Genomic DNA, 15,427 nt, shown 5'->3' with positions numbered 1-15,427 from the left:
GATTTTTCTACACAATTTGGCCTTAGCATCCTTATCCTGATCAAACCCTCTATGAATTCAATGACTGCTACCCTCTGTACCATCTGCTGTTCATTCATTCTGGACACCAGTCGCTGTGCCATGTGCTGGGAACAGAGAAGTGAAGCAAACTATCGAGAACTTCATCCGTGAGGATGAACGGCTCACGGTGGAGTCATCGTTAAAAAAGGAAATGTGCGGATGAGTACATGAGTCCTATTCATCATAGTTGCTACAAAGGAAAGGGAGTAGGTTCTCTGAGAAAGAAAGGAGATAGACTAAATGTAGCTTAATGTATGGTAGAGTTGGAGAAGGTCTCTTCTCCTGTCATTTAAGATGTGATAAGTTATCTAAGAGAAAATTGGGAAAAGAGCATGTCAGGCAGGTGCAATAAGTTGTTGAGGTTTTTTATTTGTTTGTTTTGTTTTATTTTGTTTTGTTTAAGATTCTGTTAGCTTGTGGCTCATTCCTCCTTAAAGACAGTAGGCATTCCTATACTTATGCCTTTTTGTGATACTGATTCCATTGCCTGGAATGTTCTTGTCTTTCATTTTCTATCTAATGAATTTTTTCTTATCCTCCCATGTTTTCGTTAAATATTAAAACATCAAACTGTCCTTACCCCTGACAAAAACCTGTACGGGGATGTTTATTACAGCTTTTTCCTATTGCTAAAACTTGTAAACAATCAAGATAGCCTTCAGTAGGTAAATGGATAAAGAAACTGTGATATATCCAGACAATGAAATATTCTTTAGCACTAAAAAGAAATGAGCTATTAAGCCATGAAAAGACATGGAGGAGAGTTAAACACATACCACCAAGTGAAAGAAGCCACATGCCCTGTGATTCCAACTATATGACATTCTGGAAAAGGCAAAACGATAGAGACAGTAAAATAAAATCGGAGTTTGGGGGAGATGAATACATGTAGCAAAGGGTATTTTTAGCGCAGTGAAATTCTTCTGTGACACTACAATGATGCATGGATGTCATCATCATTTGTTCAAGCCCCCATTAAATGTATGACATGAAGAGTGAATCCTAAAATAAGCTATGGATTTGGGGAGCTTATAATGTGTCGATGTAGGTTCATCATTGGTAACAAATGTAACATTCTTGTGAGTGATGTTGATAATTGCGTTGGAATGCGGGTGTATGGGAAATCTCTGTACCGCCCTCACAGTTTCGTTGTAAACATAAAACTGCTGTAAAAATCGGTCTTATAAAAAACACAGAGCGTTGGCTGAGCCGGTCTCCCGTGTCTGATGCCTCCGCGTGCTCCATCTCTGTGGTGATGACGGTGAAAACCAAGGTTGCTGGGGACACCCTGACTTACTCCAGGATGAGGGGCATGGTAGCAATTCTCATCGCTTTCATGAAACAGAGAAGGATGGGCCTGAACAACTTTATTCAGAAGATCGCCAGTAACTCCTATGCATGCAAACACCCTGAAGTTCAGTCCATTTTGAAAATCTCCCAACCTCAGGAGTCTGAGCTCATGAATGCCAACCTTTCTCCTCCACCAGGAAAGCGGTCCCGAAAGAGAAGGAGGAAAAGCATATTATGTCAGAGCGGAATGTTCTCCTGAAGAACGTGAAACACCCTTTCCTGGTGGGCCTCCACTTCTCTTTCCAGACAAGCTGTACTTTGTCCTAGACTCCATGAATGGTGGAGAGTTGTTCTACCGTCTCCAGAGGGAGCGATGCTTCCTGGAACCACAGGCTCGGTGCTATGCTGCTGAAATAGCCAGTGCCTTGGGTTACCTGCACTCTCTGAACATCGTTTATAGAGACTTAAAGCCAGAGAATGTTTTGCTGGGTTCACAGGGACACATTGTCCTTACTGACTTTGGACTCTGCACGGAGAACGCTGAACACAATGGCACGACGTCCACCTTCTGCGGCACACCCGAGTACCTTGCACCTGCTTCATAAGCAGCCTTATGATAGGACCGTGGACTGGTGGTGTCTGGGGGCCGTCTTATATGAGATGCTGTATGGCCTGCCTCCATTTTATAGCCGAAACACAGCTGAGATGTACGACAACATGCTGAACAAACCCCTCCAGCTGAAGCCAAATATTACAGATTCTGCAAGACACGTCCTGGAGGGCCTCCTGCAGAAGGACAGGACAAAGAGGCTTGGTGCCAAGGTTGACTTTATGGACATTAGGAATCACGTCTTCTTCTCCCTAATTAACTGGGATGATCTCATTAATAAGAAAATTACTCCCCCTTTTAACCCAAATGTGAGTGGACCCAGCGACCTGGGGCACTTTGATCCCGAGTTTACCGAAGAGCCGGTCCCCAACTCCATCGGTCGGTCGCCCGACAGTATCCTCCTCCCAGCCAGCGTCAAGGAAGCGGCCGAGGCCTTCCTGGGCTTTTCCTACGCACCTCCCGTGGACTCTTTCCTCTGAATGGTCTTAGGGTTGGCTGTGAAGCATTTTACGGGCGTTTTTTAAATGTTTTAGTTAGCCTTTTGGCAGAGCTGCCAGCTGACAGGACATCTTAAAAGAGAATTTGCGCATCCCTGGAAGCTTGCACATCTTGGCAATCTTATTGCACACTGTTTGCTGGAAGCTTTTCGAAGAGCACATCCTCCTCAGTGAGCTCGGGAGGTTTTCCTTATTCTTCCTTCCAATGTGGTGCCGCCCCAGGCAGATGCAGTGGTCTCATTCCAAGGAGGACGCTGTTCAGAGAAGGAGCTTCTGAAGGTCTGTCCGGGCCGTGATAACGAATCTTATGAAACGTGCCTTTTCTGATGAGATCGTGCTAGCTCCAAAGTTCTTCCTGTTGCCCAGTGTTTCCTTCTGTTTTTCCTTGTGGACTTCCTGTGTGATCGGCCGTATGAGTGTGGTATGCTTGCTCACAGAAGGACTCAGTTATAAGCATCAATGTGACACTTGCAGGACACTACAACGTGGGACATTGTGTGTTTCTTCCATATTTGGAAGATAAATTTATGTGTAGGCTTTTTTTTTTGGTAAGATATAGTTAATAACTAAAATTTATCGAAAATGGTCTTGCAGTGACTTGTATCCAGATGCTTAAAGAAGCATTGCTGCTACAAATATTTCCATTTTTAGAAAAGGTTTTTATGGACCAATGCCCCACTTGTCAGTCAGAGCCTGGTGTTTTCATTGTTTAAAATATCACCTGTAAAATGGGCATTATTTATGTTTTTGTTTCTTTTTTGCATTCCTGATAATTATATGTATTGTATAAAGGAAGTCTGTACATTGGGTTATAACACTAGTATATTTAAACTTACAGGCTTATTTGTAATGTAAACCACCATTTTAATGTACTGTAATTAACATGGTTATAATAATGTACAATTCTTTCCCCCCTCCCTACCACACACCTTTTTGTGTGTATGATAAACCAACTTTGGTTTGCAATAAAACCTTGAAAAATATTTGCAGAAAAAAAATACATTAGGATTTATATACACTACCAAATGTAAAATAGATAGCTAGTGGGAAGCAGCCGCATAGCACAGGGAAATCAGCTGGGTGCTTTGTGACCACCTAGAGGGGTGGGATAGGAAGGGTGGGAGGGAGGGAGGCACAGAGGGAGGAGATATAGGGATATATGTATATGTATATCTGATTCACATTGTTACACAGCAGAAACTAACACACCATTGTAAAGCAATTATACTCCATTAAAGATGTTAAAAATAATACATTAAACTATTTACATTAAACTTTCACTTCCTTTATATTAAATTTGGTAAAATATCACATTTTCTGCTCTAAGGACTTAAGACCTTTGAAGGTTGCTAAAGCCCAACTCCTTCCAATCCCCTGCAAGGACCTACAAGCCCAGCCTGTCCCTCACTCCCCATCGTCTGTCTGGTCTGTTTCCTTTTTGTTCACCCCACGCTTCTGCTCCTTCCACACTGGCCTTCGTGTCCATCCTGCTCCTGGTCTTTCTTACTTTTATTTCTCGCCCTGAAACCACCATTCCACAGATACTAGGAAACCTGATGGCTTGTTCCCTCTTTTCCATGAAATCTGTGCCCCAAAATGATCTTATCAATGAGGGCTTCTCAGATGCCTCATTGAAAGGACATTCACTCACCCCCCACCAACCCCCAGTATGTACCCTCAAGTTCCTTCCCTGCTCTATTTTCCCCCATAGTAATTATCACCATCTGATACACTGTGTATTTTTTAAATGTGTTATTTATTGTAATAGAAAACTCTGTGTTGTTCCCGGCTGCATACCTACTGTGGGCACTTTATAAATAATTGTTGAATGAATAAATGAATGCATGTCATCTTAAATTCATAATCACTGAGCAGTTATCCTTAATACTAGTTACTTTTCATATCTTATTATAAAATCAATACATGTTATTTGAAGAACATTTCAAAAAAAGTAGGAAACAGGAAAATAAAAGTCGCAATTATCATCATAAATGTGACATTATGGTTAACATTTTGGTTTACGTCTTCTTTCAGCCATTTTCTGGTCTATAAATATAAACTTGATAAAATAGGGAGTATAGCATAAGCACTGTTTCATGGCCCATTTTTCTTTATCTTAACATACTGTAAATATTTGTCAATTAATTAAACATTCTTCAACAGCTTCACTTTATTGACTGTCTAATGGTCCACTGTCCACTTTGTACCAATCAAGTGCATGATCAAATCTGACGTGACTTGAGTCAGGAACACCAGAGGATGTTTATCTATAGCTCTTCAGTTAATTATTTAAAAGTGGAAGTGGGTTAAGTAGACTAGGAAATAGACTTGGTTGTCAATAAGTACATTGCATCTTATTTGTGAACACTGTCTTTGAATTAACCAGTAAATGAAACTAGAGGGTCAAAAACTGAGACGTTTACCAGTGAACCAACAAATTGCAATACAAAATAACCTCATCTGTAGGAAGATTGCCCTTGACAGCTAGAGTCCTCAAGTTCATTTAGGCATACTACAGTTGACCTTGACACTCTTCAAATGATTGCTTTATTAAAAGTGCTAGGTACCTCTGCCTCCTTACAAGACTAGAAGTTAAGTTTAAAAAAAAAAAAAAAGTAAAGGGCACTGTTCACCATTATTTTAGAGATTAAAACCTCTGCCTGGCTCCAGGGCAAATAGTTGATGCTATTTTTTTTTTTTTTTTTTTTTTTTTGTGGTTTCGGGGGCCTCTCACTGTTGTGGCCTCTCCCGGTGCGGAGCACGGGCTCCGGACGGGCAGGCTCAGCGGCCATGGCTCACGGGCCCAGCCGCTCCGCGGCACGTGGGATCTTCCCGGACCGGGGCACGAACCCGTGTCCCCTGCATCGTCAGGCGGACTCTCAACCACTGCACCACCAGGGAAGCCCAGTTGATGCTATTTTTGAATACCATTGCCTTTTTTTCATGAAGCAATATGAATTAAATTTCACAACCTTTTCTATATTACACAAAGGGTAAAAGTTGATATTATTTTTTATGATAGGATTTATTTCTCTAAAATAGAAGATCGACTTGGAGGAGACAAAAACTTTTTTTTTTAACGCCTCACAAATCTATTTTTTTTCTAGTATTAACATTTCAGTAGATAATTTGAAACTGATTAATCTGTTAAACCATATGTCAGAAACATGCAGCTGTTAATTGTCCAGCAGAATCTGAACTACAAGTCTTGAGGAATTCGCCCTTGGACCATGCAGACCAGACAATTTCCTATTTGATTTATAACCATGATTCTTGCAGCGTGACTGATTTTCTAGTTATACTACCTTAAATTTTTTCTAATGTAGCTATTGGACTAAAAAAAGGCAGAATGGAAGAAAGTTGATCTGAACTTTCTTAGATAATGGCATTGAATCTATTCATTATCAGATGCTACTGTACTGATTGTGTATGTTCTATTTTCCATATTTTGAGAACGTATTGAAGTCCCCTCCCTTCCAGAAAAATCACCGCATAGCAGGGTGATCAAAGTATAAACAAATACTTATCGCAGTAGATTGTCAATGATACGGGATGAAAGCGTTATATTCGAAATACCAAATTCTTATGTTCTTTTGAAAACAAAGAAGAGCTGTAAAAGAGCTCTCTCAGAAAAGTCAGTAACTTCAACTCTTACAAAATTCATTTGCTGTAGCCAAGTTATTTAAAAAGTTCTAAAGGCATGTACTGATGATATAGAAGAACCCTCAATATAATTAAGGGTTCAAATGACAGGTCATGTTAAGGTGGTAAAGATCAGAGAGATGCTGTCTCTCACGTGGGATACAGCCAGGAAGATCTACACGTAACGTCATGGGGTAAAGTCAACTCTCTCTGCACAAGCAGTTTTTAAAATGGAAAAATGCAAAAGTGTCCATTGGATAGATAAAGCGAATACATCTCAACAGCCAAAACTAGGAACGATTGTGGCTTCCTCACATTTCGATGGATTTATTACCTCTCATTGTCAGTAATTCATTGATGTAACAGCCTTTTTTTTTTTTTTTAACATCTTTATTGGGGTATAATTGCTTTACAATGGTGTGTTAGTTTCTGCTTTATAACAAAGTGAGTCAGTTATACATATACGTATGTTCCCATATCTCTTCCCTCTTGCGTCTCCCTCCCTGTAACAGGTTCGTGCTGTATGCCAGGTTCTTAGGCCCTGGGAATACAGGCTCAACAGGACAGGCACGTGCCCCGTTCCCATCGTCCTTACTACCCAGTCAACAAGTAATAAACACATTTTTTAAAAATAAACAGTCAAGTAATGTTTGGGGCATATGAAGGTGAACGTTGAGTTGGTGAATTTAGACACTGGCCAGAGAGAGAGAGGATGGTATTTGAGTTGGGGGCAGCCTGGAAAGAAGTCAGCCCTCTTTAGACCTGATGAAGGGAATTCTAGCTGGGAGGCAGGGAAGGGGGAAAGGGCCGTGAGAGGGAGTGTGCTTTCTGTGTCTGAAAAAGAGAAAGGAGAGTGAAATTAAGAGCTTAGTGACCCAGAGGAGAAGAGTGAAATAAAATAACACCAGAGATCACTCAGGGCCAGACCACTGCAGGCTTTGGTGGAGTTGGGATTTCATACTCAGTGCGAGGGGAAGCCGTCAGGAGCAATGGCCAGGAATAATCTGATCCCCATTTTTAAAAGATCCATCTGGCGACTGTGAAGAAAATGGATTTTAAAGGGATAAAGTTCGAATCAGGAAATAAGTACCCAATAAATATTTATTACATGAATAAATGGAATAAATTTGATGTACTTTGCTGAATGTCGTACTCATTGGATGTAGGCATATCAGTTGAGTGGCTGATTCTGTATGGTTTTCTCTGAGAACACCTATGTAAAACTGCAGGAGTCTCTTCCTTTTAGTTGAAAGGGATGGGTCTGCTGTGGACAGAAGATATTGAAATTGCTGCCATATCATGGTATAGGGTATCACTTCAAGTAAATTCCTGGGATCCAAATGGGAAGTGGTAAGAAAAATCTGACCACTTCAATATTATTAGGAGATCTGCACACCTAGGAGTAAATCCAATCAATGCAACATATACAGATTTTATCCAAAGTGAATCTGGAGATGCTGTGACCTTGAAATTGTAGACCTCAAAAACATAGGTCTTGTAATCAGGCACAACTCGGTTTTTGTCCTGGTTCTATTATTCTTTATCTGTGAGGTCTCAAGCTTCCTCATCTGTAAAATGGTAATGATACCTATGTCAAAGGCTTACTAAAGTAACTCACTGAGAGAATTCTCTTGGAATATTTACTATATTGCCTGCCACATAGGTACTCCATAAATGATTGCTGTTACTGTTTCTTTATTTGCTGATTTTGGTTTAATGGTCTGTACTGTTTATGCTACTGAGATGGAAGAGGGACAGATGCCTCATTTAACGCATGGCTACTGCAATGCATATGTAGCACATTGGGCTGTGTCCCATTGAATAGAAAATGAACAAAAAAATGTAAATAGAGTCACCTCCATTGACTAGTAAACAGGAAAGATTCAGTGAGAAGAAAAAGGGGGAGATAGAAGTCTCCTTTTTTCACTTAATGATTTTCATGGCCTACCAGGTAAAGTATGTCCACTCAGTTGATTTAGTTCTACATTCATTATCTTTAACTTCTCCCTAAATTAGCATTTGATGGCAAACTAATGGTACTTCTCTTCATGACCGCTAAGTTCTTTGTGGAGTAGGTAAAGGAAACTAAATCCATTCTTCCATATGTTGTATGAAAGGACAATTAATTCTCCACTTAACTACATAATCTGTTTTACCAATGAGCTAATACTCTTGCATTTTCTGTGCAGGAATTTAACCCTGCTATGCAGATGCAGATATAAATAATAAAGGTCCCTATATAAAATTAAATACACAAAAACAATATTTACTTTTATTTTAAAACAGAAGGCAATATTTGTATGGGAATTTCTGTGATAGGTCAAAGTATGCTAAAGACCAGATGGTACATGTTCTTGCTTATTTAAACATATATGTTATAGTAAATGTAGTGTGTGTGTGTGTGTGTGTGTGTGTGTGTGTGTGTGTGTGTGTCTGTGTGAAGACTTGTAACAGTGATTACTTCTATGGATTACGAGAGTCCTTTCTATCTCTGTATTGTATGACATTTTATAGGATCAGGAAAAAAATGGGTCTCATTTCTAGTGACACAGAGTAGGCCAGGGAAATTGGAGAAGGTACACAAAGCAAGGTACGAATCAGAAGAGTGGGAGGAAAATATGATGGAAGTGAAGATATATAAACTTCATATGTGGCGTATGAGTTGGAGTCCTTGGTGGTTTTGCCCTAAGGAGGAGCAAACATTCTTCTAGAATGCTCCTATAACACGGATTTTTTTAACCATTTACTTTCTATTGCTATGATGTAAAAAATCATAGAAAAACGGACCCAAAACTAGACATTTGAAGTCATGGAAAAACTGAGGAGACTCTGGATAAGACAGAAGCTAGTCAACCAGATTCTGGCCCTTAGGAATAAAATCTCGATTTTTTTATTGTGAAGAACATGCTCTTTCTTCCATGTGCTAATATTGGGAAAACCTCAGCCTAATACTACCTTTGAAAGTCACAACTATCCCAAGAAAATATTTATTAGACTAGGTTAAGTTAAGATAACTGAACTTGGAAAAAGTTATTAAAAAATACTGGAAGAGAAAGTCTTATTTATACTTCCTGTACTTGCCATACATTCAAGGAATAATACAATACTTATATTTCAAAATACATCTGTAAATTATTATTAAATTTAAAGACATTTGGCTTCCAGATAGGATTACACCCTTTCCATAGAGAGAAGTAATTGGGGTATGGGATTTCCACGGATGACATGTGGAATGAGCTCAGTTTGTTTCGGTTTTTTAATAGAATGCTAAAGTTGGCCAAGTCCTGAGGTGAAAAATACAGAGCCTATTCAAGTAATGCATGTCAAGGAAAGAAGACAAAGCACCATGTTTCTAAGTGCATCGAGACAAAATACTTCTGTAAGCAGCGGCCCAAGTTTATAGGGAGTAAAAATAATGGATCTGCCACAGCTGTAAAGAAACATTGTGAAGTTATTGTTAGTGCTGTCGTCCCTCCTTCCTTCCTTCCTTGTTCTCTCCTCTTTATTTAGAGGAAAATTAAAAAACACACACACACACACACACACAAGGAATCATAATCTTGGGAATAAAGTCTCTAAAATAAAGAAGTACTAGATCCCATACAAGTCTTCTCTTGGTCAGAGTGTGGAAACGGATGCTTCTTATACTTTGTGAAGAATTTAAGGGGCAATATTAACCTCAGTGATTACTCAGGAAGCACCTGAGTCATGACTTCAGTCTCCTTTTCATTCAGATCCTGAAACTCTCCACTAGGCTAGACAAGAAATACCACCTTATTTGTCCAAAGGATTTTCCACTGTCTTTGAAGCAAAGTAACGAAAAGCATGCTTTGTCTAGGAAGTCAGGGAGATGGTACAGAGGATAGCATCGTCATCAGTAGGTGGGTACACTGGTAGTTGCATTCTCAGCTGGTGAGGACAGCAGTTGGCTATGTTTGGGCACCTGGGTGAGCAGACAGAGCATCAGGAAATCCAGGAGCAGGAAGCACGATACAGTCCTGGAGCATCGAGACGGGACTCCAGACACTGAAATGAGCGTCAGGGGAAAAGAGACCATCTCTGCAGGAAGTGAGATGCTACTAGGGAATTAGCACAGACGTTTAGCTTGGATTTGAAGATAGTTTTGGCCATAAGGAGCAAGGCAGGAGGCTGTAGATGGGGAACAGAAGAGTTTAGGGGGAGGTGTGGCCTCTGAAATTTTCCCTGACAACGGAGAGGAAGGGTCATAAAACCTGAGGCAGGAAGAGTAATGTAGCTCTAGCTTCAAAAGTTAGGAATTGAATGCACAGGATGTAAGGAGACCATTGAGTTATGTATTCCCCTGAGAATATGCCTTTTCCAGTTTGTTTTTTTTCCTAAATACGAATCGAAGATATTGCTAGAATTTCCGTCCTGATAGCACTGCTTGATTTTGGAGTCCTTTGCTAGTCTTAATTGTTTTCTGGGTATCCGGCTTGTATTTCCAAATGTGTGATATAAAACATGTATTTAAGTGCTATACTTTTTAAAGATGTGTTATGAAAATTTTCCAACATTATTTTTCAATCACAGATACAATTGAATGATACTCTGATGTCAATTACATCTGTTCTGAAGTCATTTGACCTTGCAAATTCCTGCCCATACTGCTTGCCAACAGAGATCTCTCTTGCCCACACTCTCGTAGGTGAAGGGCAACAGCCGTTTCATCTCTCTTCGCCAATCATTTCCTCTGTTCCAGCATGAATTCGTACAGAATTCTTACAGCTAGTCTGAAGACTGACTGAAATTGTATGAAAATAAAACTCAAGGCCCATCTGCTCCTGTAGTTTTCATCCAAGATTCCCTGGAATGGAAGTACACTGGAGACTGAATGTTTGCCATAACTGTGTGGCTGTAGTTTTGGAAGACATCCTAGTATGGGAAAATACAATACTAAATTATTTCAAATGTTAGCATTCTCTCTCTCTCTACTACTACTACTACTACTACTACTACTACTATAAAAATTCTAACTTGATTTCCTTATATTTAATGTCTGCAGAATGTTGAGACAGGTGTTCTAGAACAACAAGCAAGCTGTCTCTTTGGAAGATAGAATGTGTAATAACTATTATTACAGTTGGAGATAAAAATAGATAGTCCATCATCATAGTCAGTCTGGCAATATGGGCACACGTGGAGTGCGGCGACAGCCTTCTCCAGGAAATTTCATCCCTGTTGTAGTCTCTCCGTGATTTTGCCTAAGCTTTCCTTTCTCTACAGTGTCCTCAACCCTCTTCATCTACATGCCCTCAATTCTTCAGGTCGGATTCATTATTTGTATGTTACCTGTTACCATAATTGATCATTAATCTTTCTTCTTCGTGGATACATAGAATATTTATTATACTAAACCAGAGGTTGGAAAACTTTTCCTGTAAAGGTCAGATAGTAAATACTTTCGCTTTGGACGCCATATAGTCTTTTTTTTTTTTTTTTAACATCTTTATTGGACCATAATTGCTTTACAATAGTGTGTTAGTTTCTACTTTATAACAAAGTGAATCAGCTATACATATACATATATCCCCATATCTCTTCCCTCTTGCATCTCCCTCCCACCCCTCTAGGTGGTCACAAAGCACCGAGCTGATCTCCCTGTGCTATGAGGCTGCTTCCCACTAGCTATCGATTATTTTTTACATTTGGTAGTGTATGTATGTCCATGCAATTCTCTCACTTTGTCACAGCTTACCCTTCCCCCTCCCCGTGTCCTCAAGTCCATTCTCTAGTAGGTCTGAGTCTTTATTACCGTCCTGCCCCTAGGTTTTCATAACCATTTTTTTTTTGTTTCTTTAGATTCCATATATATGTGTTAGCATATGGTATTTGTTTTTCTCTTTCTGACTTCATTCTGTATGATAGACTCTAGGTCCATCCACCTCACAAATAACTCAATTTCATTTCTTTTTATGGCTAGTAATATTCCATTGTATATATGTGCCACATCTTCTTTATCCATTCATTTGATGATGGACAGTTACGTTGCTTCCATGTCCTGGCTATTGTAACTAGAGCTGCAGTGGGCATTGTGGTACATGACTCATTTTGAATTATGGTTTTCTCAGGGCATATGCCCAATAGTGGGATTGCTGGTCATGTGGTAGTTCTATTTTTAGTTTTTTAAGGAACTTCCATACTTTTATCCATAGTGGCTGTATCAATTTACATTCCCACTAACAGTGCAACAGGGTTCGCTTTTCTCCACACCCTCTCCAGCATTTATTGTTTGTAGATTTCTTGATGATGGCCATTCTGACTGGTGTGCAGTGATACCTCATTGTAGTTTTGATTTGCATTTCTCTAATGATTAGTGATGTTGAGCATCCTTTCATGTGTTTGTTGGCAATCTGTATATCTTCTTTGGAAAATGTCTGTTTAGATCTTCTGCCCATTTGGGGGTTGGGTTGTTTGTTTTTTTCATATTGAGCTGCATGAGCTGCTTGTAAATTTTGGAGATTAGTCCTTTGTCAGTTGCTTCATTTGCAGACACTTTCTCCTGTTCTGAGGGTTGTCTTTTCATCTTGTTTATGGTTTCCCTTGCTGTGCAAAAGCTTTTAAGTTTCACTAGGTCCCATTTGTTTATTTTTGTTTGTATTTCCATTCCTCTAGGAGGTGAGTCAAAAAGGATCTTGCTGTGATGTATGTCATAGAGTGTTCTGCCTATGTTTTCGTCTAAGAGTTTGATAGTGTCTGGCCTTACATTTAGGTCTTTAATCCATTTTGAGTTTATTTTTGTGTATAGTGTTAGGGAGTGTTCTAAATTCATTGTTTTACATGTAGCTGTCCAGTTTTCCCAGCACCGCTTATTGAAGAAGCTGTCTTTTCTCCCTTGTATATTCTTGCCTCCTTTATCAAAAATAAGGTGACCATATGTGCGTGGGTTTATCTCTGGGCTTTCTATCCTGTTCCATTGATCTATATTTCTGTTTTTGTGCCAGTAACATACTGTCTTGATGACTGTAGCTTTGTAGTATAGTCTGAAGTCAGCTATCCTGATTCCTCCAGCTCCGTTTTTCTTTCTCAAGATTGCTTTGGCTATTTGGGGTTTTTTTTGTTTCCATACAAATTGTGACATTTTTTGTTCTAGTTCTGTGAAAAATGCCACTGGTACTTTGATAGGGATTGCATTGAATCTGTAGATTGCTTCGGGCAGTATAGTCATTTTCACAATATTGATTCTTCCACTCCAAGAACATGGTATATCTCTCCATCTGTTGGTATCGTCTTTAATTTCTTTCATCAGTGTCTTATACTTTTCTTCATATAGGTCTTTTGTCTCCTTAGGTAAGTTTATTCCTAGGTATTTTATTCTTTTTGTTGCAGTGGTAAGTGGGAGTGTTTCCTTAATTTCTCTTTCAGATTCTTCATCATTAGTGTATAAGAATGCAAGAGATTTCTGTGCATTAATTTTGTATCCTGCTACTTTACCAAATTCATTGATTAGCTCTAGCAGTTTTCTGGTAGCATCTTTAGGATTCTCTATGTATAGTATCATGTCATCTGCAAACAATGACAGCTTTACTTCTTCTTTTCTGATTTGGATTCCTTTTATTTCTCTTTCTTCTCTGATTGCTGTAGCTAAAACTTCCAAAACAATGTTGAATAATAGTGGTGAGAGTGGGCAACCTTGTCTTGTTCCTGATCTTAGTGGAAATGGTTTCAGTTTTTCACCATTGAGAATGATGTTGGCTGTGGGTCTGTCATATATGGCCTTTATTACGTTGAGGTAAGTTTCCTTTGTGCCTACTTTCTGGAGGGTTTTTATCATAAATTATTGTTGAATTTTGTCCAAAGCTTTTTCTGCATCTAATGAGATGATCATATGGTTTTTATTCTTCAATTTGTTAGTATAGTGTACCACATTGATTGATTTGCATATATTGAAGAATCCTTGCATTCCTGGGATAAACCCCACTTGGTCATGGTGTATGATCCTTTTAATGTGCTGTTGGATTCTGTCTGCTAGTATTTTGTTGAGGATTTTTGCATCTATGTTCATCAGTGATATTGGCCTGTAGTTTTCTTTCTTTGTGACATCCTTGTCTGGTTTTGGTATCAAGGTGATGGTGCCCTCGTAGAAGGAATTTGGGAGTGTTCCTCCCTCTGCTATATTTTGGAAGAGTTTGAGAAGGATAGGTGTTAGCTCTTCTCTAAATGTTTGATAGAATTCACCTGTGAAGCCATCTGGCCCTGGGCTTTTGTTTGTTGGAAGATTTTTAAGCACAGTTTCAATTTCAGTGCTTATGATTGGTCTGTTCATATTTTCTATTTCTTTCTGATTCAGTCTTGGCAGGTTGTGCATTTCTATGAATTTGTCCATTTCTTCCAGGTTGTCCATTTTATTGGCATAGAGTTGCTTGTAGGAATCTCTCATGATCTTTTGTATTTCTGCAGTGTCAGTTGTTGCTTCTCCTTTTTCATTTCTAATTCTATTGATTTGAGTCTTCTCCCTTTTTTTCTTGATAGTCTGGCTAATGGTTTATCTATTTTGTTTATCTTCTCAAAGAACCAGCTTTTAGTTTTATTGATCTTTGCTATTGTTTTCTTCATTTCTTTTTCATTTATTCCTGATCTGATGTTTATGACTTCTTTCCGTCTGCTAACTTTGGGTTTTTTTTGTTTTTCTTTCTCTAATTGCTTTAGGTGGTAGGTTAGGTTGTTTATTTGAGATGTTTCATGTTTCTTGTTTCTTGAGGTATGATTGTATTGCTATAAACTTCCCTCTTAGAACTGCTTTTGCTGCATCCCATAGGTGTAGGCCGTATAGTCTCATTTTGTGACATTGTGCTGCCCTGTGAATGTAGCTGCATACAATACATAAATGAGTGAGTGGGGCTGTTCTCCAACACAACTTTACTTACAAAAGCAAGCGGTGGGCCAGATTTGGCCTGTGGGATATAGCTGTGGACTCCTGTGCTTGACAATGCTAGGGGGTTTTAGGGCTTGTGAGAAACTTAGCTAATTTCTTCATATTATATGTGAGTCATCTGTAGATAGGGGGTTAACTGGCATACTCAAGGTCACACACTTAGGACAGAGCAACTAGTGACAAGGAAGTCACCTAAAAAACAGCCCTGCATTTTTAATTTATTTGTTACTTTCAGTACTTGGTTATATTCTATTCAGCATTGAATTACAAACTGGTGATATTATTCTCTTGTTTCATGTTTAATTACTTTATGTGGGTCCATATATTATTGCATCTCATGAGGGGATGGGAGGTAGATAGATTATAGATAGATAGATAGATAGATAGGTGATACATAGGTAGATTTTATTGCCCAAACTTGTTAGAACAGTACGG

General features: G+C 39.1%; 1 protein-coding gene and 1 pseudogene across 2 annotated transcripts in view; both read left to right on the top strand.

Moving 5' to 3' along the window:
• Window positions 1–15,427, top strand: part of CNTNAP2 (contactin associated protein 2) — a 2,044,831-nt gene that overhangs the window by 598,442 nt on the left and 1,430,962 nt on the right. The window lies entirely within an intron of this gene.
• Window positions 1,302–2,581, top strand: LOC113617972 (serine/threonine-protein kinase Sgk1-like; annotated as a pseudogene).

This window comes from Aethalodelphis obliquidens, unplaced genomic scaffold (genome assembly GCF_003676395.1).
Source record: "Aethalodelphis obliquidens isolate GAN/ISIS:26980383/991018 unplaced genomic scaffold, ASM367639v1 scaffold5, whole genome shotgun sequence".
In the NCBI taxonomy this organism is placed as follows: domain Eukaryota; kingdom Metazoa; phylum Chordata; class Mammalia; order Artiodactyla; family Delphinidae; genus Aethalodelphis; species Aethalodelphis obliquidens.
This window is presented reverse-complemented; position numbering and strand designations above follow the sequence as displayed.